General features: G+C 34.8%; 2 pseudogenes; both read right to left on the bottom strand.

Annotated features, from left to right (window-relative positions):
- Positions 1-20,921, bottom strand: part of LOC138153153 (adenosylhomocysteinase-like) — an 87,990-nt pseudogene extending 67,069 nt beyond the window's left edge.
- An 864-nt stretch (positions 20,922-21,785) lies between these two features.
- LOC138153154 (UPF0488 protein C8orf33 homolog pseudogene) lies at positions 21,786-22,337 on the bottom strand (annotated as a pseudogene).
- Between the last annotated feature and the right edge of the window lie 5,050 nt (positions 22,338-27,387).

Genomic DNA, 27,387 nt, shown 5'->3' on the forward strand with positions numbered 1-27,387 from the left:
TTTCTCAGCTGCTGGAGGTATTAGACGGGTGCCCTCTCTGAGGTCTCCACACACTCTGGCAAGCTGGACATATACCCCAGGACCTCCACCCTAGACTGCAATACAGATCCACACAGGTTAAAGCAAGAGTGATTACCCCTCAGACTGGTGCTTTGTCCCCCTACACTCTGCAGGCCAGAAGATGAAGCTGCCAGGTGGCACTGGCTGGCTGTGCTGGTGTCTCAGTGGCTTCTCACCCTGGGGGTAAAAGTCATGCACTCCCACTTACTGGTCCGAAAGTACAGACTGCACTGACTTCTCACTTTGTCCTTCACATCTATGTGTAGATAAATCTGGAAACTGACACAGCCACTGCTAGTCTGGAGTCCCTCTGGACTGTGGCTGGTCAGGCCCGCCCTGGGGCTAAACCCTCTGCATGGGGCTGGGCTTGGCTCCCAGAGGGCTGTACTGGATTCCTGCTGGCCTGCTGGGATGTCCTCAGAGGGAGGTTAGCTTCTCTATGTCATTTTGTGGGTTCTGCACCTCCAGAGTTTTTTTAGAGTCCCCTTTTTACATATATTGGGGAAGGTGGAAGCCAGAGCCAAGGGAAGGTCGTGCTTCTCTGCCATCTTGGCTCCACCCCCCAAATAATGAATTTTTAACCCAGAAACTGGAATCTTTAGGTTTATCAAAAAGTAAACTACTATAGTCATTGACTACTGTGTTTCATGTACCTAAACTATGGCAGTGATCCACTGCTCTATTTCTTAGCCAGTACCAAGTAGTTTTGATAATTGCTACTTTATAATAGTATGGATAGCCTACCTTCCCTAGCGTTTCATTTTATGAATTCCCTTGATATTCTGGAACATATCTTCTCCAAGATAAATTGTGTTATTATTTTTTCTAGCTCTTTAAAACAATTTTTTGGTAATTTGATTTCTATGGGACTGAATAAGTAAGTTAATTTAGGTAGAATTGTCATTTTTATTATATTACCTCAGCCTACCCACAAGCAAATGATTTTTCCAATTATTTAGATCTGACTTTATTTGTATGAAAAGTGTTTTTATAATTGTATTCATGTAGTTCCTTGGTTTGTTTTGTAGACTCCCAAATATTTGTAATGTCTATAGTAACTTTAAATGGCATTTCTCCTTCTATCTCTTGCAGTTGGTCTTTGTTAGTAATATATGGAAATGATAATGATTTATATAGGTTTATCTTATACCCTGAAACATTTCTAAAGTTGTTGATTATGTCAAGTAGTTTTTATTTTTCACTTGATTCTCTAGGATTCTCTAAGTATCCTCTTATATCATCTAAAGGAGTAACAGCTTTGTTTCTTCATTGTTGTTCTAATCCTTCAATTTATTTTTCTTCTCTGATTGCTAAAGCTAACTTTTCTAGTACCATATTAAATAACATTGGTGATAATCAACATCCTTGTTTCACTCTTTATCTTATTGGAAATGCTTCTAGCTTATCTACATTACATATAATGCTTGCTAATGATTTTAGATAGATGCTGCTTATCATTTAAGGAAAATTCGATTGATTCCTATACTGTTTAGTGTTTGTAATATGAATGGGCTCTTTATTTTGTCAAAAGTTTTTAGCTGCATTGATTGAGATAATCGTATGATTTCTGTTAATTTACTATTGATATGGTCAATTATGCTGATAGTTTTCCTAATTTTGAACAGCTTTCCATTCCTGGTATAAATCCTATCTCCTTATATTATTCTCATGATAAATTGCTGGGATCTTTTTGCTAATATTTTTTTTTAAATGTTTGCATTTATATTCATTAGGGAAATTGGTCTACAATATTCTTTCTCTGTTGTGACTCTTCCTGGTTTAGGTATCAGTGCCATATTTATATCACAAAAATAATTTGGTTGACTCCTTCTTTGCCAATTTTCCAAAATATTCTATATAGTATTGGAATTAGTTGGTCTTTACATATTTGATAGAATTTGCTTTTAAATCCATCTTATTCTGGACATTTTTTCCTTGGGAGTTCATTGATGGCTTGTTCAACTTATTTTTCTTGGATGGAGTTATTCATGTGTTTAATTTCCTCTTTTCTTAATCTTGGTAATTTATATTTTTGTACATATCCACCCATTTCATTAAGATCATCAAATTTATTAGCGGGCATTTGGGCAAAATAGTTTCTAATTATTGTTTTAACTTTTTCTTCATTGGTGGTGAATTCACCATTTTCATTTTTGATATTGTTAATTTGGTTTACTTCTTTCTTCTTTTTAATCAAATTAACCAAAGATTTAACAATTATATTGATTTTTTCATAAAAACAGCTCTCAGTTTTATTAATTAGTTCAATCGTTTTCCTAATTTCAGTTTTATTAACCTTTCCCCTTTGGTTTTCAGTATTTCCAGTTTGGTATTCAATTGGTGACTTTTAATTTATTCTTTTTCTAGCTTTTTAAGTTGCAGACCAAGTTTATTAATCTCTTCTTTCTCTATTTTATTCATGTAAGCATTTAGAGGCATAAAACTTCCCTTAAGAACTACATTGGCTGAATCCTAAAATTTTTGCTACGTTGTCTCATTAATGCCATTCTCTTAAATGAAGTTATTGTTTCTATGATTTGTTGTTTGATTCACTCATTCTTTAGGATAGGGTTATTTAGTTTCCAATTAATTTTTAGTCCATCTTTCTATGGCCCTTTTTATATGCAATTTTTATTACATCATGATCTGTGAAGGATGCATTTAATATTTTTTCCTTTCTGCATCAGATTATGAGGTTTTTAGGTTTTAATAGATGGTAAATTTTTGTGTAGAGGCCATATACTGATGAGAAAAAATACATATTCTTTCTATCCCCATTCAATTTTCTCCATATGTCTACAATAACTAATTTTTCCAAAATTATATTCACCTCCATAACTTCTTTCTTTTTTATTTTGTTGTTAGATACATCTAGTTCAGAGAGGGGAAGGTTGATGTCCCCCACTAGTATAGTTTTGCTGTCTATTTCTTCCTATAACTCCCTTAAATTCTCCTCTAAGAATCTAGATGTTGTGCCACTTTGTGCATATATTTTTAGTAATGGTATTATTTCATTGTCTATGGTGCCTTTCACCAGGATATAGTTTCTTTCCTTGTGTATTTTAATTAGATCTATTTTTGCCTTTGCTTTGCCTGAGACCAGGTTTGCTACCCCTCCTTTTTTTTTTTTACTTCAGCTGAAGCATAATATATTCTACCCCAGCCCTTTACATCTACCTATGTGTACCCTTCTGTTCAAATTTGTTTCTTGTAAACAACATATTGTAGGATTACGATTTTTAATCCATTCTGCTATCCCCTTCTATTTTGTGGGAGAGTTCATCCCATTTAAATTTACAATTATAATTACAATCTGTGTCTTTCTCTCTGTCTTATCACCCCCCCCATTCCATTTATTCTTCTTTTTTTCTCCTTTCTCCCTTTCCCTCCTCAAAAGTTTTGTTTTTGATTACCACCTCCCTTAGTCTTCCCTCCCTTCTATCAGTCCTCTCTCTTTTCTTTCTCTTACTACTTCTTCCCTCCCTTCTACCTTACCTACCTTTCCCCGCCTTTCCCCTCCTACTAGATATAGGGCAAAATAGATTCCTATACCCAGCTGAGTATTTTGTTCCCTCCTCGAGCCAAATCCAATGAGGGTAAATTTCAAGCAATGGTCATCTCACTCCCCTCTCCTCTGTTTTATAATGTGTTTTTGTGCCTCTTTGTGTGATGAAATTTACCCTTTGCTGCCTCCTTCTTTCCTCTTCTCCCATTAAAATTATGTTTTATTCCTAATTATATTTTTTTATCATCACATCAAAGTCAATTCATACCCACACTGTCTTTATATGGGTATCCCTTTGAAATGTCAAAATATTGATAAAGTTCTTAAGAGTTACAAGTATCATCTTCCCATGTGGGGATGTAAACATTTTACCTTTATGCATGTTTTTTTTTTCCTTTCCTGTTTACCTTCCAATGCTTCTTTTGAGTCTTGTATTTGAATCAAATTTTCTCTTCAGCTGTGGTCTTTTAATCAGGAAGGTGTGGAAGTACCCTATTTCATTGAATGTCTATATCCTTGTCAGAAACATTATGCTCAGTTTTGCTGGGTACTTGATCCTTGGTTGTAATCCAAGTTCCTTTGCCTTATGGAATATCACATTCCAAGTCTGCTGATTTTTTAATGCAGAAAGTGCAAGGTCACGTGTTATCCTGACTATGGTTACACGGTATTTAAATTGTTTCTTTCTGCTTGCTTGCAGTATTTTCTCCTTGACCTGATAATTCTCGAATTTGGCTATAATATTTCTTGGCATTTCTAATTTGGGTTCTCTACTGGGAAATGATCAGTGGATTCTTTTCACGACTATTTTACCCTTTGGTTCTAGGATCTCAGGGCAGTTTTCCTTGATGATTTCTTGGAAGATACTGTCCAAGCTTTTTTTTCATTATGCTTTTCAGTTAGACCAGTAATTCTTAAATCATATCTTCCAGATTTATGTTCCAGGTCAGATGTTTTTCCAATAAGGTACATTATAGTTTATTCTATTTTTGAATTCTTTTGATTTTGTTTGACTGATTCTTTTTTTTTTTTTTTTGCCTTTTGGAAGGCAATTGGGGTTAAGTATCTTGCCCAAGGTTACACGGTTAGTATTTTTTGTGTGGGTGTTAAATGTCTGAGGCCAGAACCAACCTCGGGTCTTCCTGACTCTGGGGCTGGCACTTTACTCACTGCGCCACCTAGCTGCCTTGACTGATTCATTATGTCTCATAGCCTCCATTTGCTCAATTCTAATTTTCAACAAATTTTTTTCTTCTTTAACTTACTTTACCGTCTTGGATCCCAGAAGTAAATAAATAATTTTTAAAAATCTTGAAGCCTTTAAAAAAAACTGGTCATGGATTCATATGATTTCTTAGATTATCTTTGATTAATCCAAAAACTTAAAGGACTAGATTTCAGTTGATAGGGAAATATTCCTGTATCTTTAAAATTTCATACGTTACAGAAAGCCTTTAATTACTGTGAAGTAGGTAGCATAAATATTGATCTATCTACTTTTTATATATACAACTATGGTTCAGAAAGGATGAGTGGTTTGTCTGTACTCACACAGGAAATATTTAAACCAAGAAGATTTGACTCTAAATAAAATACTCCAGACTTTTATTATTATTATTAATTTGGCAATATGCTTAGAGTATAATACCTTAAATTTTATTCCTACTCTTCTCTTTGATATGGAAATGTAATCATCAGTGAATGAATTGGCATGATCAGAAATGCATAGTCCAAGATTATAATATGAATATTGAGAATTACACTATGTATTATAAAACTGGTAGGACACTGAGTGTATTTTGAAAACTAGAATTGCTATCATTTTACATATAGGTCTTTCTATTGTGATACATGATTTTGTGCATAATTTTTAAGTGTTACAGAGAAGTAATTATGTGTGCGCAAATATAAGAAAGCTGTAGAAATATTGGACTAAAATATTTTGTTAAATGTCCATATTGTTATAGTGAATTGCATATGATACCTTACATTTTATAGTGTTTTAGAAAATTTATTTTCTCCTAACCACTCTGTGAGGTCATTAATCCATATTTTATGCATCAAGAAAATCAAGAAGATTAAGTGACATTGTCAGTGACTTTTAGTTTACTCAATAGTGTAGCATCCTAGACTTATTCTAATAATTGCTTATTTCAAGTTTAAATAACTCTTCATGTGGAAGTGATTTATGCTCTGTAGTTTACTTTTATCTTTAAAAATATCATAACAACCCAAGTTCAAGTCTTTACCATCTCTTGCCTTATATATTACAACGGGCTCTTTAAAGGTCTTCCTGAATTCTTCCTCTTATCCCTAATGCATCCTCCAGTGAATTACCAAATGGATATTCAGAAAGCAAAAGTCTGACAGTGTTACTCCTTTATACAATAATCTTCAGGGTTTCAACTATTGCTCCAAGTATACATGTCATATAAGGTCTAAGGAACTTTATTACAACTCCTATTCTTATAGATAAATTTTAGATCACGGAACAAAGATACATACATCTCCTCCTCAGGGTGCTAAGCATTCCTTGAGGAGCTAAAGGTGATTCTCTATTTCCACAAGTTCAAGCCCCCACTGACTTATGTCCCCTATTCCTTTGCTTATCAGTTGAGAATCATTTAGTCAGTCTTAAGGTGCTTTTATAAAGGTTTTTTTACTGAGGTCATAAGAAAGATCCTCTCAGAAGTTTGTGATATACTCTCAGACTCCTAGACACAAAGTCTAAGAAAAAAATGACCTCAAGTTTAGAGACCATGTGTGACAAAAGAGTAACTCAACTGCTTATTCTTAGGAGTGAAGGAGGGAGGGAGGGTGCAGAGAGAGACAGACAGAGAGACAGAGACAGACAGAGAGAGAGACAGAGAGAGAAACAGAAACAAAGATAAAGAGAGACAGAGAGACACAGAGAATTGATGATAAAACATGGGTCTATAGTGTGCCAGACATGGTTTTAAGAATGGGGAATGCAAACAAAAGATTTAAAAATGAAGAAAGCCCATACCCTGATGGAGTTGACCTCATAATAGAGGAAGACATTATGTAAAAGGGAACTGTAAAGTTGGAGAATGTAGAGGAGGAAACCAGCATGCAAACAAAGTGGAAAAATCTAGAGATTCAAGAGTAGAACTCAGAGGCATAAGAAAGGATGACCTGGGTTGTTCACTAGATGGGGATCTCAAACAAGAACTTACCCATCAAAAGAAGGAATATAGGGCTGCATATATTATTTCTATCCTGTGTGGTGGGCTTAAGAAATTACTGTTATTTATGACAAATTGGCATTCATCTATCCTTAGCTGCTCCTGATTCAAATATTTTAGTTAGTACACTTATGGAAAGATGCAAAGTCTAATATCCTCCACTCTTTGCAAAATTTGCAAGCCTGTCCTATGACCAAAGGGAGGGTGGAAACAAATACTTTCAAGAAAATATGTGGCATTATTTAACCATAATAATGTATTTTTGTACTTAGGCAGATCTGTCATCTACTGTAATCAAGAATTTTTTTCTGGGAGGGGGACAGATTGCAGGAAATACCACACGCCCCAATTTATGGAAATAAATATTTTATAAATTGCTTCATACTTTATAAATGATCTTGAGGCAGTCAAATTTCTTGAGACTATGCAACAGTCATTGTATTTGAGAGGCCTTTTAGCACTTATTCTGAAGTCTATGAGTGATTAATAGATTGTTTCATCTAGTTAAAATATCAAGGATGAAATACAGTGTGGTAGTTTCAACTTTCCCCTTAGACCTGAGATTTTATATATACATACATACATACATACATATATATACTTACTTTTGGTTTGCAACATTCAGGTCCACAAGTCCTTTGACTTTCAAATTTTCTCCCTCTCCCTCTCCTTCCCCTTACCCCCATGGTGGCTTGCAATCAAATACAGGATCTACAAATCCCTACACATTAAAAGTTAGTCAAATTGTAAAGAAAGATTATAGCCAATGGAATGGACAAAGAGAAAGAAAAAACAAAACAAGAAAAAAAGAGAGAGAGAGATAATAATTTGCTTCAATCTGCATTCAGACTCAGTAGTTCTTCACTCTGGATGTGGATATCCCTTTCCATCACCAGTCCCCTTGATTTCTAACTCTTTGCCACCAAAAAAAAAAAATAGCTGCTATAAATATTTGTGTATAAACAGGCCCTTTTCCCATTTCAATTATCTTTTTGGGATACAGTCATAGAAGTGGGATTCCTGGGTTAAAGGATATGAATTTATTTATAGCCTTTAGGGCATAGATCCAGATTTCTCTCCAGAATGGTTGAATCAGTTCACAACTTCACCAGCAATGCATTAGTATTCCAATTTTTCCACATCTTCTCCAGCATTTATCATTTTCCAGTTTTGTCATCTTAGCCAATCTGACTGGTGAGATGTGGTACCTCAGAGTTGTTTTGATTTGCATTTCCCTAATCAATAGTGTTTTAGGGCATTTTTCCATATGCTTATAAATATCTTTAATTTCTTCCTCTAAAAACTTCCTGTTCTTATCCTTTCACCATTTTTCATTTGGGGAATGACTTGTATTCTTATAGATTTGACTTGATTCTCTCTATATTTTAGAAATGAGGCCTTTAATAGAGACACTGCTTGTAAAAATTCTTTGCCAATTTTCCACTTCCCTCTTAATCTTGGTTACATTGATTTTATTTGCACACAAAAAAAATCTTCAATGTAATTAATCAAAATTCATTTCATAGTGCTCTCTACCACTTGTTTGGTCATAAAATCTTTCCTTCACCATAAATCTGACAGGTAAACCAGTCCTTGGTCTCCTAGATTGCTTGCAGTATAAGCTTTTATACCTAGATCATTCACACATTTACATTTATTTTGGTATAAAGTGTAAGATATTGGTCTATGCACAGTTTCTGTGATAGTTTCTCAGTTTTTGCAGCAGTTTTTGTCTAACAGTGAGTTCTTATTCCACAAGCTGGGGTGTTTGGGTTGATTAAACATTAGATTACTATTGTCATTGACTGCTGTGTCTTGTGTACCTAAACTATTACAGTAATACACTACTCTCTTCCTTAGCCAGTACCAAAATTTTGATGACTGCTGCTTTATAATACAGATTAAAATCTGCTATGACTAGGTCACCTTCACTAGTATTTCTTTTCATAAATTCCCTTGGTTTTCTGGACCTTTTGTTCTTTTAAATGAATTCTGTTAGTATTTTTTCTAGCTTTATAAAATAATTTTTTGGTAAATTGATTGGTATGGCACTAAATATGTGAATTAATTTAGGTAAAATTGTCATTTGTATTATATTAGCTTGACCTCACCATGAGCAATTGATGTTTTTCCAATTATTTATATGTGACTTTATTCATGTGAAAAATTTTTTGTAATTGTGTTCATATAGGTTGTAGGGTTTTTTTTTTTTTTGGTGGGTAGATTCCCAAATATTTTATGGTGTCTACAATAACTTTAAATGGAATTTCTCTTTCTATCTCTTGCTGTTGGGCTTTGTTAGTAATATATAAGAATGCCAAGAATTTCTGTGGGTTTATTTTATATCCTGCAACTTTGATAAAGTTATTTATTTTTTCAAGTATTTTTTTTACTTGATCCCCTAGGATTCTCCAAGCATTTATCATATCATCTGCAAAGAGTTAAAGCTTAGTCTCTTCTTTGTCTATTCTAATTCCTTCAATTTCTTTTTCTTCTTTTATTGATACAGCTACCATTTCTAGTACCAAATGGAATAATAGGGGTGATAGTGGACATCCTTGTTTCACCCTGGATCTTATTGGAAATGCTTCTACCTTATCCGCAATACATATAATACTTGCTGATGGTTTTAGATATATGTAACTTATTATTTTAAGGAACATTCCATTTATTCCTCTATGTACTAGTGTTTTTTAATAGGAATGAGTGTTGTATTTTGTTAAAAGTCTTTTCTGCATCTATTGAGATAATCATATGGTTTCTGCCAGTTTTGTTGTTGGTATGATCAATTATATTGATAGTTTTCCTAATATTGAAGCATCCTTGCATTCCTGGAATAAACCCTACCTGATCATAGTGTATTATTCTCATGCTAATTTGCTGTAGATTTTTGGTCAATATTTTATTTTAAAATTTTGCATCTATATTCATGAGGGAAATTGATCTATAATTTTCCTTATCCATTTTGTCTCTTCCTGATTTAGGTATCGGTACCATATTTGTGACAATAAAAGAATTTGGTAGGACTCCTTTTCCAATTTTCACAAATAGTTTGTAAAGTGTTGGGATGATTTTTTTTAATGTTTAATAGAATTAACTAGTAAATCTATCTGGTCCTGGAGATTTTTTCCTAGGGATTTCACTGATGGCTTGTTCAATTTATTTTTCTGAGATGGGGTTATTTAAGTAATTTATTTCCTCTTCAGTTATTCTGGGTAATTTATATATATTTTTTCTAAACATTCATCCCTTTCAATAAGATTGTCAGATTTATGTGCATACAACTGGGCAAAAATAATTCCTAATTATTGTTTTACTTTCCTCTTCATTGGAGGTAATTTTTGATACCCATAATTTGGTTTTCTTCTTTCTTTTTTATCATATTGACTAAAGATCTATCAATTTTATTGTTTTTCATAAAATCTGCTCTTAGTTTTATTTATTAATTCAATAGTTTTCTTAATTTCAATTTTCTTAATCTCTTCTTTGGTTTTCATTATATCTAATTTAGTATTTAATTGGTGGTTTTCAATTTGTTCTTTTTCTAGCTTGTTCAGTTGCATGACCAATTTATTGACCTCCATTTTCTCTATTTTATTCATGTATGTATTCAGGGTTATAAAACTTTGCCTAAGAACTGCTTTTGCTACATCCCACAAGTTTTAGTATGTTGCCTTATTGTTGTCATTCTCTTGAATGAAGTTACTGATTGTTTCTATAATTTCTTGTTCAACCCAATCATTTTTTAGGATTTTATCATTAATTTTTAGCCTATCTTTCATTGGCCCTTTTTGCATCATGATCTGAGAAGGAAGCATTTAATATTTCTGCCTTTCTGCACTGAATTATGATGTTTTTATGCCCTAGTGCATGATCAATTTTTGTGTATGTGCCATGTACCACTGAAAATAAGGTATAGTCCTTTTTATCCCTATTCAATTTTCTCCAGAAGTCTATCATATCTACCTTATCTAAAATTATTTTCACCCCCTTAACTTTTTCTTGTTTATTTTGAGGTCAGATTTATTTGCCTCAGGGCAGTTTTCTGTGATAATTTCTTGGAAAATATTGTCCAGGTTTTTAAAAATTTTTTTTTTTAATTTTCATCTTGGCTTTCTGGTAGACCAATAATTCTCAGATTATCTCCCTTGCATCTGTTCTCAAGCTTAGTTATTTTACCAATGACATATTTTATGTTTTCTAATTTTTTAAATCTTTAGGTTTTGTGTGACTGCATCTTGATGCTTCATACATTTGATTTGACTGATTCTAATTTTTAGCAAATTATTTTCCTCATTTAGTTTTTAAAGCCCTTTTTCCATATGCTAATATTTCATTTTTAGGGAGGTATTTTCTCCAGTTAGATTTGGAAAATCCCTTCCCAATTCACAAATTTTTCTTTTTTAAGATTTGTTTCTTCAGTGAAATTTGTTTTCCACTTTGACAATTGTGATTTTAAAAGAATTGGTCAATTTATCTTCTCCCTCTCTAATTTGGATTTTAAAATCCTTCTTGAGCTCCTCCTATAATGCTTCTCTGGTTGGGAATAGAGTCAATGGTGTCCCCTTCTGTAATTGGTTCTTCTAGTTCACAATAATAGGATTCAATCATCTTTGGTTTTGCCTTCCCAACTTTCTTCTGGCCCACTGTGATTGACTATTTCCTGGCTTTAAAAGTGTATTTCTGCTTCTGGGGTACAGAGGGCTCTGACCCACACTTCTCAGGCTGGGTGCTAGGGGCCTGGTTGTTGACTCTGTGTGCTGTAGCCTCTGGGTGTCTAGACTGAGGCCAAGGCCAGGACTTTTCATTGTTTCCCCTGGGTTACCTTGAGGTTCACAGAGTAAGGTGTGGGGGAGGAGTGGTCTGGCCACTTCAGGTTTCCAGGTCTGTGCCCCTGGGCTAGACCTCAGGCAGGCTCAGCAGCTGGTGGCCAGCCACACTGGTGTCTGCAGATTCACCTGATCATGCTAAAGCACCCCTAGACTTCTGGTGCTAGGGCTTGCTTGCTCCACCCCCATGGGCTTAAGTATCTCCTGCTGATCAGCTGACATGGGGTTTGTTGAATCTCCTGCTGCCCTGCATTTCAGGAGTGGCACAACATCAGTCAGACCCTTCCTCTCGGACTCCCAAACCTCCTGCTGATTCTAGTACTTCAGGATTTTACACTGAGGCAATAATCTATAGGTTTTTAGGGTCAGAGTGGGGGATTAGAGCAGCTAGGGTTTACTCTGTCATGTTGGCTCCCGGAAGTTCAGATAGGTGATTAAAAAAAAAAAAAAACATCCAAGCAGTGGGTTGCTAGCCCCAGGAAAAGCTGTTGTTGCTGCCATAGGCCCTGTGTTTGTCTCTTACCTGGCTCCAAAAGAACTTCTCCCCCTGGGTGAGAGGTCTGAGAATCACCCCTGTAGTGGGTGAATCTGCTGGCTGGGTCTCACTCTAGCTCCACTGTGGTTTGGTCTCGGGTCTGCAGTAGGCAGGCACGGGTGACCTGCACTCCTTGCTCCATGTTCCCATTCCCAGTCCTATGTGCACACTTTCCTGGATTGAAAATCTACCATTATGCATTTCCCAATGCATTATGTCAGTCTAAAATCCATTCAGCTTCACTTTCTGGAAGTTGCTGACAGAATTCACAGAGGAGTTCAGGTGAGTTCCTGCTTTCACTCCACCATCTTGGCTCCACCCCTAGAGAAGAGATTCTTAATGGGGGATTCCATGAACTTAAAAGATATTCAGTATAATCAGGTTCCTTTAAAATTCTATGTATTTTATAGAATATATTTTAAAGCATTATCCAGAGAAGGGGTCCATAGATTTTCCAGGCTGCCAAACTGGTTCATGGCACAAAAAAGTTAAGAACACTTGCTTATAAGGGAAAAAAAAATACAAACTCCTCTTTTGGAATTTAAAGTCTATCATATTCTTGTTGCCATGCTGATGACACATTATTCCTTTCATACTCTTTAACTCTAGAAATCTGCCTAGGCATTGGTCCAACCCTCTGCCTTTGTTCCTTCATAAAGGCTATGCCTGAAAAATGAAATACTCACTATCCTCTCCTCCATCTCCTGGACATTAGATCTTTCCTATGATTAGCTCAATTATTAACTCTTTGAAGAAGTTTCCCCTTAGCCCCTCAGTTGTTTGTTATACTTTCCTAACCAATGATACATATTTATTTCTTGAATCTCCAATATATGTTCTTCTGTGAATCAATTGTTTTCATCACCCATAGAATGTAAGCTCCTTGAGGTCAATGGCTGCTTTTCTTTATATTCCTATCATGTAGTGTGGTACATGGTACATAGTAGGTACTAAATAAGTTCATATTAATTGGTTGATGGCAGCATATCACTTCTACTGGAGAAGGGAGCTTATGGTATTTAGTGAGCAGAAATTTTTTTTTGTGCATATTTTTAAGCAGTAGTTTTTCTACGAAAAAAAAATGGAGATTTTATTGAATTAAATACTACTTTGAAGAATATGAGACAATTCTCCAGTATCCCACCACACTCCCCCTCCACCCCCCAAAAAAAGAAATGTCTCAAAATCCTTTTCTGCAAGCAGCCTAAGAGGGTAGGGAAAAAAGAAAGTTGTCATCCCAAATGCTAGTCAGTGAATTTTTCAACTGCATCAGTTATTAACATCAGACAAGATACTTATTGTAGTAGTAAAGGAATCAGCCTTCTCTGAAATTTTACTAGTCTTGCAGGGAAATCAGTATTTCACTAAAGAGCACCTAAAGTGGTTAAGAGTTTAAAAAAAATAGAACCTGTACAGGAAGGTTAAAGAAATTGGCATGATTTAGTTAGAAATGGAGGAAGGGTGAGGGAATTGATAATTTTTTATGAATAATTAATATGAAGAGGACAATGACCAATAATACTTCATCACCACAAGGACTTCAAATAAGGGAAAGGATTAAGGTACTATTTTGAAGTATCTCTCCTCAATTTGCGCTCCTTCCTCTTTAGCTACAGGTTGCAATCCATCCATAACTTTTAATCCTCTGTGAATTTCATTCTAGAAAAAAAGGTGAGATTTTTTTAGGATATGGGAGTTTTAATTTTTGTTTTCTTTGTATTCACTCTACCTTTCATACAGGAGGTACTTAAAATGCATAACATAATATACTTAGAGTGGTAAAAAGTCTCAGAGACTATATGGTATAACACTCTCATTTTAAAGGTAAGGAAAATGAAATATTATACGATATGTTAAATAGATATTAATGAAAAAAAAAACAAAATTTGTATTTATGTCCTCTGACTCCAGAACTAGCCCTTTTTGTACTATACCTTGTTTCATTCTTTCTTCTAGGTATAGGTCAATATTTCACACTGTATTCCAAGATAACCTCATAATGGATAAATGATTTGGATATAACAAGTGATATAAATACATTAGGAGAGATGGAAAAATACACCTGCCAGATCTGTGAATTAGGAAAGAATTTATGACCAAATGAGTGATAGAAAGGATCATGGAAAGAAAAACGTAGAATTTGATTACATAAAATTAAAAAGGTTTTGTGCAAACAATATTGATTCAGCCAAAATGAGAAGGAAAACAGGAAACTGGGGGCAAGAGTAGCAGCAGGCACCCCAGCTTCCCCAGGGTGATTGCCAACACAGGTTCTTAGATTTGCTTTTCTAAAGGAAAGCAACTCAAAATGGGTTAACAAGCTTACTTTAATCAATCAAACATATATCATTTACATAGTAAGGGGAAAAAGGTCAGCACCCTGAATTTCAGAGTATACAGACAGAAGTTACAAGAAAGAGAAACAGATCAAGTAGACAGGCTTCCAAACTGTCTATCCATTAAATCCATACCAAATCACAGTTACCAGAGAGGGAAGCATCAATATCTGGGTTTTTCAAAGCCAGGGGGCTCTCAATGGCTGCCCAGAGTCTCATCTGGTCAAATCACACAATACTTCTCAAAGTAAGCCCCAAAGCAAAGCCTCACATCAGGGATTATATAGCTTTCTCCTGGGTCAGAGAATGTAATCATCCTCTTGACCCACTGCCCAATAACACAGAATCAAGGTGTGGGCATTCCTGGAAAATCAAGTCTTCTACCACAGGCTCCATGTGACCACATTCAGCCTATTAGGTGGCAGAGTATATTTTCAAATCAAGAAATGGTCTCAGAATCTCTTAAGCCTAGGGGCAGGGAAGATCTTTAAATTTGCATTTCCATTACAGTAGGGGGAGGGGAATTATAGCAGGTTTCTCTGAAAAAGTTCTCCCTTCTCAAATATATATATGGAATTGAACTAAATTTGCAAAAATAACAGCCAAGGCAGTTTTCAGATGAAGAAATCAAAGTTATATATAGTCACATAAAAGTGTTCTAACTTACTACAAGTTACATAAATGCATATTAAAAAAACAACAACTCTGAGATACCACTTCACACCTATCAGATTAAATAACTTGATAGAAAAGGAAAAAAAATAACAAATGCTGGAGGCGACAAGAAAAAAATGGGGCACTCCACAACTTAAAAGTTTCTTTTTTACTTATTCTACATAATAGAATGCACTAATGCATTGTTGGTGGAATTATAACCTAGTCCATTCATAATTTGGAAATATACCCAAAGGACTATAAAACTGTTCATAGTCTTTGACCCAACAAAACCACTACTTGATCTGTACCCCAGTGAAAAGGGAAAAGGATTTCTTTGTACAAAAATATTTACAGTAACTTTTTTTTTATTGGTGACAAATAATTTGACATTGTTGGTATACCCATCAATTGGGGAATAGCTGAACAAGTTTTAGCATATGATTGAGACAGAATACTATTGTTCTACCAAAAATGACAAACAGGATGTTTTAAGAAAAATCTGGGAAGAATTAAATGAACAGATGCAAAGTGCAGTGAGTAGACCCAGGAAAACATTGTGCATAGTAATAGCAATATTTTAGGATGAACAACTGTGAAAGACTTAGTTACTTTCACCAACAAAACACTCCAAGACAATTCCAAAAGACTAATGATGAAAATGTTATCTATTTCCAGAGAGAGAACTTATGAACTCTAAGTGAAGATCAAAGCATACTTTTTTACTATCTTCATTTTTCTTGGGATTTATTGGTCTCTGTTTTCTTTTGCAACATGGCTCATATGAAAATATGTTTTGCATGGCATTACATGTTTGACTGATATAATATTGCTTACCTTCTCAAGGCATAGGGGGAGAGGGAGGGAAGGAGAAAATTTAAAAGACCAAATTTTAAAATGAATGTTAATTCTTACATGTATTTGAGGAATATATAATAAAATGTGTCAGAAAAAAATTTAAAAATATACTTAATTTTTGGAGAAAAAAACAAGTTTTCTGGAATTTACTTGACTAAGGCAAAATAATATTTTTAAAATAAATAAAATTGATAATTTTATTTTTTCCCTTATGTAAAATAAGTATAATGATACTTTAAGTTGTGGAAACACAACAAGTATTTAACAATGTCCTCTGAAATTGTTAGAGAATACCATCATATAGTTTTAAATAACATCATTCATCATGTCAAAAATGAATAACTCTTCAGGCAGAGGATATCTAGGGAGCAACACTTGGAATGAAAGGATGAATTTACCTTTACATGAAGAAAATCCTACAGCTTAAAGTAAGCCCATATGAACATATGCATAGGGGGTTTCCCTACTATTAATTACTCCAAATATGCATAAAAAGATGCACAGGTACTCACAGACTGCAGTGGACAAAGTAAGGAAGCCACCAATTTAGTCATGCATTTTTCATCAGACATTTTCATCATATATTTTGGGATTATTCATATATTTTAATCACTGGTTCAATAAGAAAGAAATGAAAGAACTTTTAGAAAAAGAAATATCAGTGATTAGGAGGAACAATATATAACAGATCCCATTAACTGCAAAACAGACTCAATTATCATGAAACAATCCCATATAAAGATTTTGTGGAAAGTATTGCTGTTCCTTTTTTTTTTTTTTTTTGAGATGTGCATTTTTGTGACTTCAGGCTCTTGGTGGCAAGGGAATTCAGATGAACAATTACAACATCTTGGGTATTTAATAGAATAGTATAAAGTGTGTTCATTTGATCATATTCTCCTTTAATATGAGAATTTCCTCTTTGGCTATTATCCCAAGGAAACCTCTAGGCAAGTTGAAGTTGATATGCCATTGATCATATTCAGGAGCTGACTCACTAAAGGACTACATTTGCTCCTTTTTTTTTTTTTGTATTCTTTCTTATACTCATTTCATGAAATATTGAGGCTATTAGGTCTCGTGCTGAGGCCCAAGGCAAACCATGAGTGCCATTTGATCATTTCTTGTTTCAGATTTAAACCTTAAGATCTAAAATTATACACCAGCAGGGCATGACAACCACAGAAATGCACAGCTTGCCATAATGAAAATCTAAAGTATATTCTTTTTGCAAAGCAATTTTTAAATGGAAAAGAACACTATTTAAGCAACTTTATGTTCAAATGCTCTGTAGGGGGAAATTTCTACTACTGCCTATACATAAAGGTTTTACAGCACCCTTTATAAGATGTGACTTTTCATTATGCCTAATCTAGTCTGCATAGCACTTGAATCACTTGTTTTGCCTCTTAAAATCTCTAATACTTTTCTAGACAGTACCATTAGCTAAAAAAATAATGATAATTTTAGCAAGATCTTTATATAAGACCTTAAGAATTAAAATTATTTTATTAATGTTAACTCATTTGATTTCTACATCAAACCTGTGTGGCAAATACAACTATCATTCCCATTTTGAGGCGAGGAAAGTAAAGTGTAGAGAAGCTAAGACTTGCTGATGGCTATTTTTCAATAATTGTCTGAAACAGGCTTTGAACTGAAATTTGCTGACTCTTAAGTTCCACCCTTCACTGTACCCATTGTGCCACTTAACTGCTTAGGCTAGACAAATGCCTAGCTTCTACCCACCTTTTGATAATATTATTCTACTCAATTATTTTGATTTCATTTTACATATAATTTGTAAGTATGTATTTATATCTATGTTGCTTTCTTTCCAATATAATGTAAGCTTCGTGAGCACAGAAGAGATTTGGTTTTTATCTTTTTGTACCTAGCATCTATAAGAATATCACATAATTATACTCATTGACTTGGTGCCTACTCATTCACTCCCTATTGATACTCTATAATCTGGGACTAAGTTTATAACTTGCAATTCTTCTTTTGAAAAATGCTTGTTCATATACTTGGAACATTTATCCCCTGAATGATGGCTCTTAATCTTATATAATTCTCTAAATTTGATAGATATGCATATGGAAAAAAATCTATATGGAATATAGATCACATAGAAACATATATGGTATACAAACATTACTGAAGAAATATGCAATAAAGATAATTTCCAATTTAATATTTTTCTCCTAATTCTAACTGTATTGATTTTATTACATACAAAAGTTTTTCAATTTTACATAATGAGAATTATTACTTTTATCTTTTTGGTACTTTCCCTCGTCAAGATGCTACTTCCTATCAAGAATTATGAAAAAAAATCTTTTTAATTTTTTTTCCTATAAATTCCTTAACAGGTTAGTGCTTTCTCTAGTGAGATTCATTCTAATATGCTCTGTAAATATCTTATATGTAGGTATTTATTTACATGGTTTTGCCCCTCATAAAATGTAAGCTTCTTGAAGACTTTAAAAAGCCTCCTTTGTATCCTTAGTTTTTAGCACACTTTGTGACAAATAGTAAGTCCTAAATATTAACCAATGAATTATTATATAACAGTTATAACTAGAATGTAGATCCATCTTGTAGCATATGATATGTTAGTCTAAACCTAATTTTTGCCAGAATAATTTTCAGTTTTCCTAAGTTTATGTTTAATGGGGAATTTTTACCTCTGTAATTGATATTCTGTAATTTAAAGAACACTATATTCATTTGCCTCTACATGTTGTAATCCTAATTTGTTCCACTGATCAAATTTTATATTTTCACAAATAAAATATTGTTTGATTTAAAAGTGTAATCTATATTGAAAACATTTTGTTTTTATTTTTTGTCAAGATTTCTTGAGGTTATTGATCTTTTTCTTTTCCCCAAAAAAAGATTTTATTCCTTTTGTTCTTATTTTAAAAAGTAATTCTTTGGTAGTTTTGAAGAAAAATTAAATTTGTAAATTAAATTGTTTTATTATTTTTGCATGAGCCCAAAACATGAATCATCTTCATATCTCTCCTATTATTTCCATTATTTGCTTTTATGAATAGTTTTAAGGGTAAATTTCTCAGATAATGGCTTCATTTCTCAAATATATAGTGAATTGAGTCAAATTTATAAAAAATAAGAGGCAATTCCCAAGTTGATAAATGGTCAAAATACAGATATAGGCAATTTCCATAAGAAGAAATCAATGTTATCTATAGTCATAGAAAATGTTCTAAATCACTATTAATTAGAATAAAACGAACTTACTCTCAAGTACCACCACATATCTTTCAGAAATGACAAATGCTTGAGGGGATGAAGAATAATAGAATCATTAATGAACTGTTGGTAGAGTAGTGAATTGATCCAACTCTTCTGGAGAACAGTCTTGAACTATGTCCAATGAACTATTTTTAAAAAAAAAATTATTTTTTGTTAAATTTTAAGTTCTGAACTATCTACCTTCTTCTTTCCACATTCCCCACTAGAGAAGGCCACACTTTGACACAGATATAGATATAAATGTAAAACTATACTTAAATTTACCAGGTATTTCTTTGGAGGTGGATAGCATCTTCCTTCAAACATCCTTTGTAGTTGATTTAATATTAATAACACAGAAAGTAGTTTAGTCACTCAATGGTATAATTCCAACATTTCCAAAGGACTATCAAATGATGCATAACCTTTAATCCAGCAATACCACTAGTAGGTCTATACCTGAAAGAGATCAAGGCAAAAGGAAAAGAACCTATTTGTACAAAAATATTTATAGCAGCTCTTTTTTTGTGGTGGTAAAGACTCAGAAATTCAGGGAGTGTTTATCAATTTGAGAATACCTAAACCAGTGGTGGCATAAGATTGTGATGGAGTATTGTTGTGCTTTACAAAATGACAATGGGGTGGTTCCAGAAAAAAAAATGGCAAGACCTATATGAAATGCTGCAAAATGAAATGAGGAGAACTGGGGAGATCATAGTACACAGACCAGCAAATTGAGAGGGTGCTTATCAATTTGAGAATGTCTAAACCAGTTGTGGCATGAGATTGTATCGGAGTATTCTTGAGCTTCTTCTAACATTTCCAAATATTGACTTAGAAATCCACATGTTAACGTTTATGTCTTATTGTATTTTTATTGTTTTTTTTTTTGCCCAATATTAACTAATTAAATTTTAATTTGGTTTTGGGCACACTCAGCATGCTTGGAGATTATATATGCGTAATGGTCAATGTATCCAACATGTCTGTTGTATAACATTAAGAAAAGGCAGAATTTTTTTTTTTTGCATGACTTTATTTGTCACAACATTTTGTTTTACTTCTTTGGAGAGGGAGGAGAAGGCAAGATGAAAGGAATAAAAAATAAATCTTTAATAATTTTAAGAAAATTTAAAATGAAGGCTTTCAACTAGATGATCTCTTTAAAGCCCTTCCAGATATCTTATAATCCTAAAGGTATTCCCACCTAAAAGAAAAATTGTCCCTATTAGTTACATTCTTTGGGGCTTATATTTAAAAGGCAGCTTCCAAGTAGTTCATCTTTCCCCTCCAAAAGGTCATTGCTGGGAGGAGAGAAAAATCAAGGTGGGCAAGGATGAAAATCCATATTTCAGTTAGCTCTTGTCATCCCCAAGATCACTGCATACGGTGAGGGCAAAAACAAAAAACCTTCAGAGAAGGCAAAGAAGGGAGCAGGTGATTCCTCTAAGAAGCAATGGTGGATTAACAATTGGTAGTAAAGAGGATGCATTGCCATACAACCCAGCTCCAGTGACAAGCCAAATGAACACAATGGCCAGGCTGCACTTACTTTTCACTTCCACATCTTAGAAACCCTAATCTCTCAAGATTCAGTTCCAACTCAACATCCTGCACAAAGCCTTTACGGATGCTGCCAGTTGCTAGGGCTCTTGCCCCCACCCTAAACAGCCTCATATTTACTTTATAGGTATTCACATATAGACATGTTACTTCCACCAAAAGAATGAAGCTCTTCAACGAAAGAAGCCACATTTTTGTCTCTGGGTTCAAAGAACTTAGCACAGCTCCAGCGACATAGTAGACAGTTCATCAATGCTTGCTGACTAGCTGACCTAAATGGAGCAAGGGGGTCAACTTTAAAGCCTTTATGTCCTGTGGGAAAACCAGCTCAGTGAGGAAACCCATAAGCACAAGATTCCCCATGGGATAAGTCTTGCTCCAATTCCTAACCCAAGGAGAAAAAGCACAAGATTTTCCTTTAGGGGAAGGTGTGAGGGCATTTAGATTGAGAAGTAAGGACTGTACATCCTTTACAGATACACCATGACTGATGGCCCCCAAGGCACGCTGTCCCTGCCCAGACCAGTTTCTAACCCCATCCAGTAAGTACCCTTCTGTGGCCCATCCTGTAGTCCCAGACACTCAGATGAGAAAGTTGAGGGAGGATTTTACTGAATGAAGACCTCTCTCTTACCAAGAAATAGAGGCACCAAGGTAACTAAGAGGTAAAAGTCAAATCAGTCTTTTTCAAGCAGATACAGCTGTCTCCATGTTCACCCTCCAGCCAAGGCACAGTACGGACTAACCTTGTCTGTCTTCAAGGAATTCAAGCTATACATATCTATTCCACAAGGGTCCTGATGACCTCACATGTCAGGCGGGGCTTCAGTGACAATATAACCACAGACCTGAAAAGCAGGAGGCTTGAGTCATCTTGATCATGTATCTGCCTACCGGGTAACTTTCCCAAACCTAATTACCCACCCCCAGCACCTAGAATGTGTTGGGGGATGGTAGTGGCAGCGTTTCTGGCAGAAATTAGGGAGATCCCTGGTGGGTAGGGGCTAAAAATTCTTCATCTGCAGAAGACACAGAAGTCATCCCTCCACCTGGACTATGGCCTGCTGATCCTGCTACTCTTCCTTCGGACGGCCTCTTCAACAGGCAGCATCCGGTTTGATTCAGCTGCTGCTTCCATGGCCTTCAGGGCTGCTTTCCGGTCTTCCTCCATGCGGGCCCGGTAGTCGACAAACAGTGCCCGCATTACTTGCCGTTTCTTGGGCAGCTCGGCCCGATTACTGCAAAGTGTCTTCACAGCTCTGGCGGCCTGTTCTGCCTGCTGTGGCGTGGATTTCTGAATCTTCCGGCGCAGCTCCAGCTGTTCCACCCACCAGGCCAGCTCCCTCTGGAGCTGAAGCTGCTCATACTGGTCCGGCCCCCGGCCGCCTCCTTGGCACCTCGGCCCTGGCCCTGTCCGCTCAGAGGAGGCGGCGGCTGATTCTTTCCCTTCTTGCTGTTCCCGCGGCCTCCGCCTACAGGCTCAGGCTTAAGCTCCAGCCTCTTCTGGCCCGTTGGCCGCGGTGCCTCCATACAGGGCCCAGCCACCACGCGCTCCTCAGTCCTTCCCGGGTCCTGCGCGGATTCCCTTCCTCCTGGAAACGCGGCCCAGTCATCCAGTTCCGCTGCCAGTCACCTGTGTGGCAGTCTGCCTCCACCAGCTGCGGGGACTCTGAGAGGAAGAGCAAGGCAGCATTTTTTAAAGAACATAAATGGATATTGTATTCCATAATTTTTTTTCTAAATTGAAACATACAAATGATTTTATATATTTTAATATATCATTTAAAATCAGTACAACTAGATATGTATGTGTATGTATGAGTAAATTTAATACGAATACAAATGTGCATATATATACACGCATATATGTATGTATATATTTTATTCCTAGCATAATCCAATCTAGATGTACTTTATAATCCTTTTGATATGTTAATGTAGCTATTACTTTAGTATTTTTGCATTGATAATTATTTGAAATATTGCTCTAGATTTTTTTCTCCAGTTTTTCTCATTAGATCCATATTTGTCTCATCCATATTTGTCTCAAAGAAAGAGTTTTGTAGAAAGCTTTCTTTATCATTGCAAACTACACTAATGGAATTAATTTGTCTAAGAATGTTTTATAGAGGTCACTTTTAAATCCATATGGACTTGATTTTTTTTTTCCTTTGAGAGTTCTTCTGTGGCTTCTTCAATTTCTTTTCCTACAAGTTATTTATTTAAAGTTTATATTTCTTTGGTTTTTCTATGTATTTTATATTAAAGTAAATATATATTTATTCTATTTCAGTTATAAGTTTCATTGACATACAATTTGGCAAAAGAGTTTCTCACACTTTTTCTTCATTTTCTTGTCATTGCCTCTGATTTTTTTAAATTTTCATATATGTGTGTGAGAGTATGATTGTATGTGTGTGTATATACATATATATGTATAATTTTTTGTTTCTGTTCTATTTTTCAAATCAAATTGGCTAAAAGTTTGTCAAATAGAAAGAGTAACTTATTTATCAAGTCAGAGGATAAATATTCAATTTTGGCTTGTTGTTTGCTATCTTTTTTTTTTTGGAAGGGGGAAGGCAAGGCAATTGGGGTTAAGTAACTTGCCCAAGGTCACACAGCTAGTTAAGTGTCAAGTTTCTGAAGCCGAATTTGAACTCAGGTCCTCCTGACTTCAATACAGGTGCTCTATTCACTACACCACCTAGCTGCCCCTGTTTGCCATTTTAATAAGTAGATTTTGCCATCTCCTCAAGTTCTCACCTCTTTTTCTGAGTTGAACTCCTCGAAAAATCTACTTATATTCCTTCTACTTCCTCTCCTCTCATACATTATTTATAATTTGGTTTCCACACCCATCACTAAGCTGAGACTTCTTCTCTAAAGTAACCAGTCTCTTAAATTACAAATCTCATGGTCTTTTCTCAAGACTCATTCTATTTGACCTCTGTAAACCATCAAAAACAGCTCTCCTAAGGACAGCGGCTGTGAATAATTGTAAGGATCTAATTGCATTGTATAGTGAAGTCTATTTATTCAGCAATAAACTAAAGCAAAACATTCAAGAAACTAAAGCACAACATTCACAACAATATATCATAACAACTTATTACTAAGGAGGCCACATAGTCTTAAACAAAACATAGCATTCAGTAAGTCACATTCTCCTCAATAAATATAGAGTACCCAAGTAAAGTCTTTCATCTTGACTTGAATCTAGCTTCCAATCATCCTTAAGTCAAACATTCCTAAGGGGTACTTGTCCTTAAGTCAGTCATGCTTCAGGGGTACCAGAAAATACAAACACCATCCCCTACTTGGTCACAGTAAGTTACAATGTCATCAGTCAGCACTGAGTACCCAAGTAAAGTCTTTCATCTTAATTTGAGGCTGACTTTCAAACCCCATGACTCTTCTTCCACATTCCCAGGTCTTGCCTGAATTCACACACAGGCAGCTCTCTGTTGCTATTCTATATCTAGGCTTACTACTCCACTCCAAGCTCTTTTAAGTCTCTGTTTCTAGGAAGACAAAGCTTAATAGAGCTACAACAACTTTTGAACACATTGCTGGCACTATAATCTCACTTTACTTTCTGTCTGACAAGTGACACAAAGCAACAGACAAAGCTTCTATCTGAGAAACAAAGAACAAATGAACAGTAAAGTCCCAGGACTTCTGTAAACAGCAGTAAGATCCTCTTTCAAGACTTCTGTAAACAGCAGTAAAGTCCTCTTTCAGGGCTTCTGGTAAAGTCCACTTCCAACAGACAGAATGCTTTATTCTGACAATGTAACATCAATACAGACAGAACAGACAGACATGTGATGACATTAGGCCTTTCAAGGGCAGGGAAGGTCTCCAAACTCCATTAGGTCTATTAAGGGCAACAGGATGTATATTGTTTCCAGCAAAGACTTTGTGAAGCTCAAAGGCACTTGAATAGCTGAAATAAGCAGCAAAATACTTTGCTTGCCATTACAACCTCTCTGCTACATTTGACACTTTTGACCACCCTCTTCTAAAGGGTACTGTCTTCTCAATGTTTTTCATGACAATACTCTCCTAGTTCTCCTGCTTTTTTGGCCTCACCTCAGTCCCATTTTAATGTTTCACATCAGTATTAGGCCACTCAACTGTGATGTTCCCCAAAGCTCTGCCCCTCCCCCTCTTTTATTTTCTTCCTATCCTTTTTTCCCTTGGTAACATCATTAGTTACCATGAATTTAATTAAATGTCAATCTCTTTCCCTTGAGCTTCAGTTCCATAACACAAAGTACCTACTGAACACTTCAAACTGAATGTGCATTAAAAAGAACTTATTTTCTTTTCCCCAAACACCATGACTTCTGAACTTTCCTGTGGAAGGTGTGAGCATTATTCTCTTCTCCCAGTCTGAGCCTTGGCATCATCCTTAGTTCATTGGTTTGCCCTTACCATACCTTGTATAATCAGTTTTCAAATATTGTCATATATTTCTCTACAACATCTCTCATATATTGCCCTTCCTTTATACTTCCATAATCACAGCCACAGATTTGTTTTATGTATTTAATGTATTTTTAATATTTAATGTATTTAATGCATTTATTTTATGTTTTTAACAAAATTCCAAACTGTCCTGCCTCCTAACAGTTCTACTTCCCTCCTGTTGTTTTTTTTCTGTATTCCAATCTAAGTTTCAAAGAAATATAAATAAATCTCTTCTTGCCCATACCTTACTATGTCATTTGATGTATATGGGGTCACTTAATGTTCTAATTGCCTCTATGATAAAATATCAACTTTTCTGTATGGCTTTTGTTGCTCTTCAGAGGCTGCTCCCAACCTATCTTTCCAGTCTTATTGAGTATTTTCCTTACTTTCATAGTCTTTAATTCAGGAAAACTAATTTTGTTTTTTTTTAAAGTTACTCACACATGGTACTCCATTTCCTGCACATATGTTTGCACTAAATGGTCCCTAAGTGTGGAATGAACTCCGTCCTCACCTCTGCCTCAAAAAAGGATTTTTTACATCAATATTCAGCTGAAGCATTATGTTATATATGAAACCTTTTTTTGGACCTCCAAACTACTAGCATTTCCCCCCCACCATTTTCTATTTAACTTCTTTGTATTTATTTGCATTTGTAATTTTTATTTTTATTCTTTTTAAACTTGAGTACTTGTTGACTAGAATGTAAGTTACTTGAGTTTGGGAACTATTTCTTTAAAAAAAAAATAAAGGTTGTGTCCTTAATGCCTACTTCAGTGCCTGCCACATAACAAACACTTACCAAATGCTTGTTTATTGATTTATTGGTTGACTTTTGCCAAAGCATATAACTTCTCTGTATTCACTTTTTTATTAAAAAAAAAAAAAAGAGGAAGACATTCAACTTGGTGAGTTGTTCTCCTGGGGACTTCTAAATATCAGTCTATAATTTTATGATTATATGATCATCACACCTAAAGAATGAATTAATATTTAGAATTCATAGGAACATTGGAAAATGTTTATGACCTGAACTTCACTAGAATTGTATCTGTAGTGATTACACTAGTATAATGAAAACAGCATTATAGGTGCTATTCAGGGATAAATAATTTTAATGTCCAATCTCAGTCCTAAAGAATGGATTCTACAATATATCTCTTTTCTCATGGTAGAAAAGTAGAGAACCATATGTATGTAATTTGCCACATCCTGTCAGATTGTATAATTGTTTTTATTTACCTATTTTGTTTGTTATAAAGAGGAACTCTATGTTGTTAGGGACCCTATTTAAATTTTTTTTGTTATGCAAAGAAAAGTTTATCAATAACACTTTAAAACAAATTAAATTGAATCAAACTTTGCCACAAATTAATATAATATTCCTGTTGATGTTGCCTAATCTAAATTTTAAATTTGATAGAGGAAAGAAACTATGGACATTTAATTCAATTTACAATTTTCAATCTAGGTCTTAAGCACATGCTCTAAATATCAAACCAGAGACTTTCATAAAATATGTTTCCATTTGAAAAGTTTCTATTATCCCTGGGAATGTGAAATGATTGATAGATGCATTTAGCTTCTCAATGACTCACTCAAAATTCCCTCAGGCTGGCAATGGACAGTATGTCTCCAATTTTAATTTGTCTTTATGTCATGAGCTCCTTTTAGCCTAGTGAGAGCCATCACAAAAACAATCAGCCATGTTGATAATCATGACTGAGAAGTGAAACAACTGAAGGAAATAAAGACATGATGCTCTTAGGGGAAAGTTAAAGGGATTATCTTATAGACAGATTGTCGGAAAGACTGATGTTCCAGTTATTCCAACAACTTATGTTAGACATGTCAAATTGTGAAGGCAGTAAGAAATAGCACATCCATATTAAATCCATAAATGAAAAAGAGGAGCACTTGGGGAAAAGTAAATAGCAAGGTAAGTTAAAGAGGAGCTTCACCTAAGAGTTTGGAACTAAGTGTATGATAACGATGTGGCAAAAACTAAAGACAATATGCTAGAAGGAATGAAGAATTGTTGTTTTGATTAAAATTATAACCTACTAATATATTTTTGTATTCTTGAAGATGATGGTGTACT

Source organism: Petaurus breviceps, unplaced genomic scaffold (genome assembly GCF_028583685.1).
Source record: "Petaurus breviceps papuanus isolate PSGF00001 unplaced genomic scaffold, PetGlider_PUasm1.0 90977, whole genome shotgun sequence".
Lineage (NCBI taxonomy): Eukaryota > Metazoa > Chordata > Mammalia > Diprotodontia > Petauridae > Petaurus > Petaurus breviceps.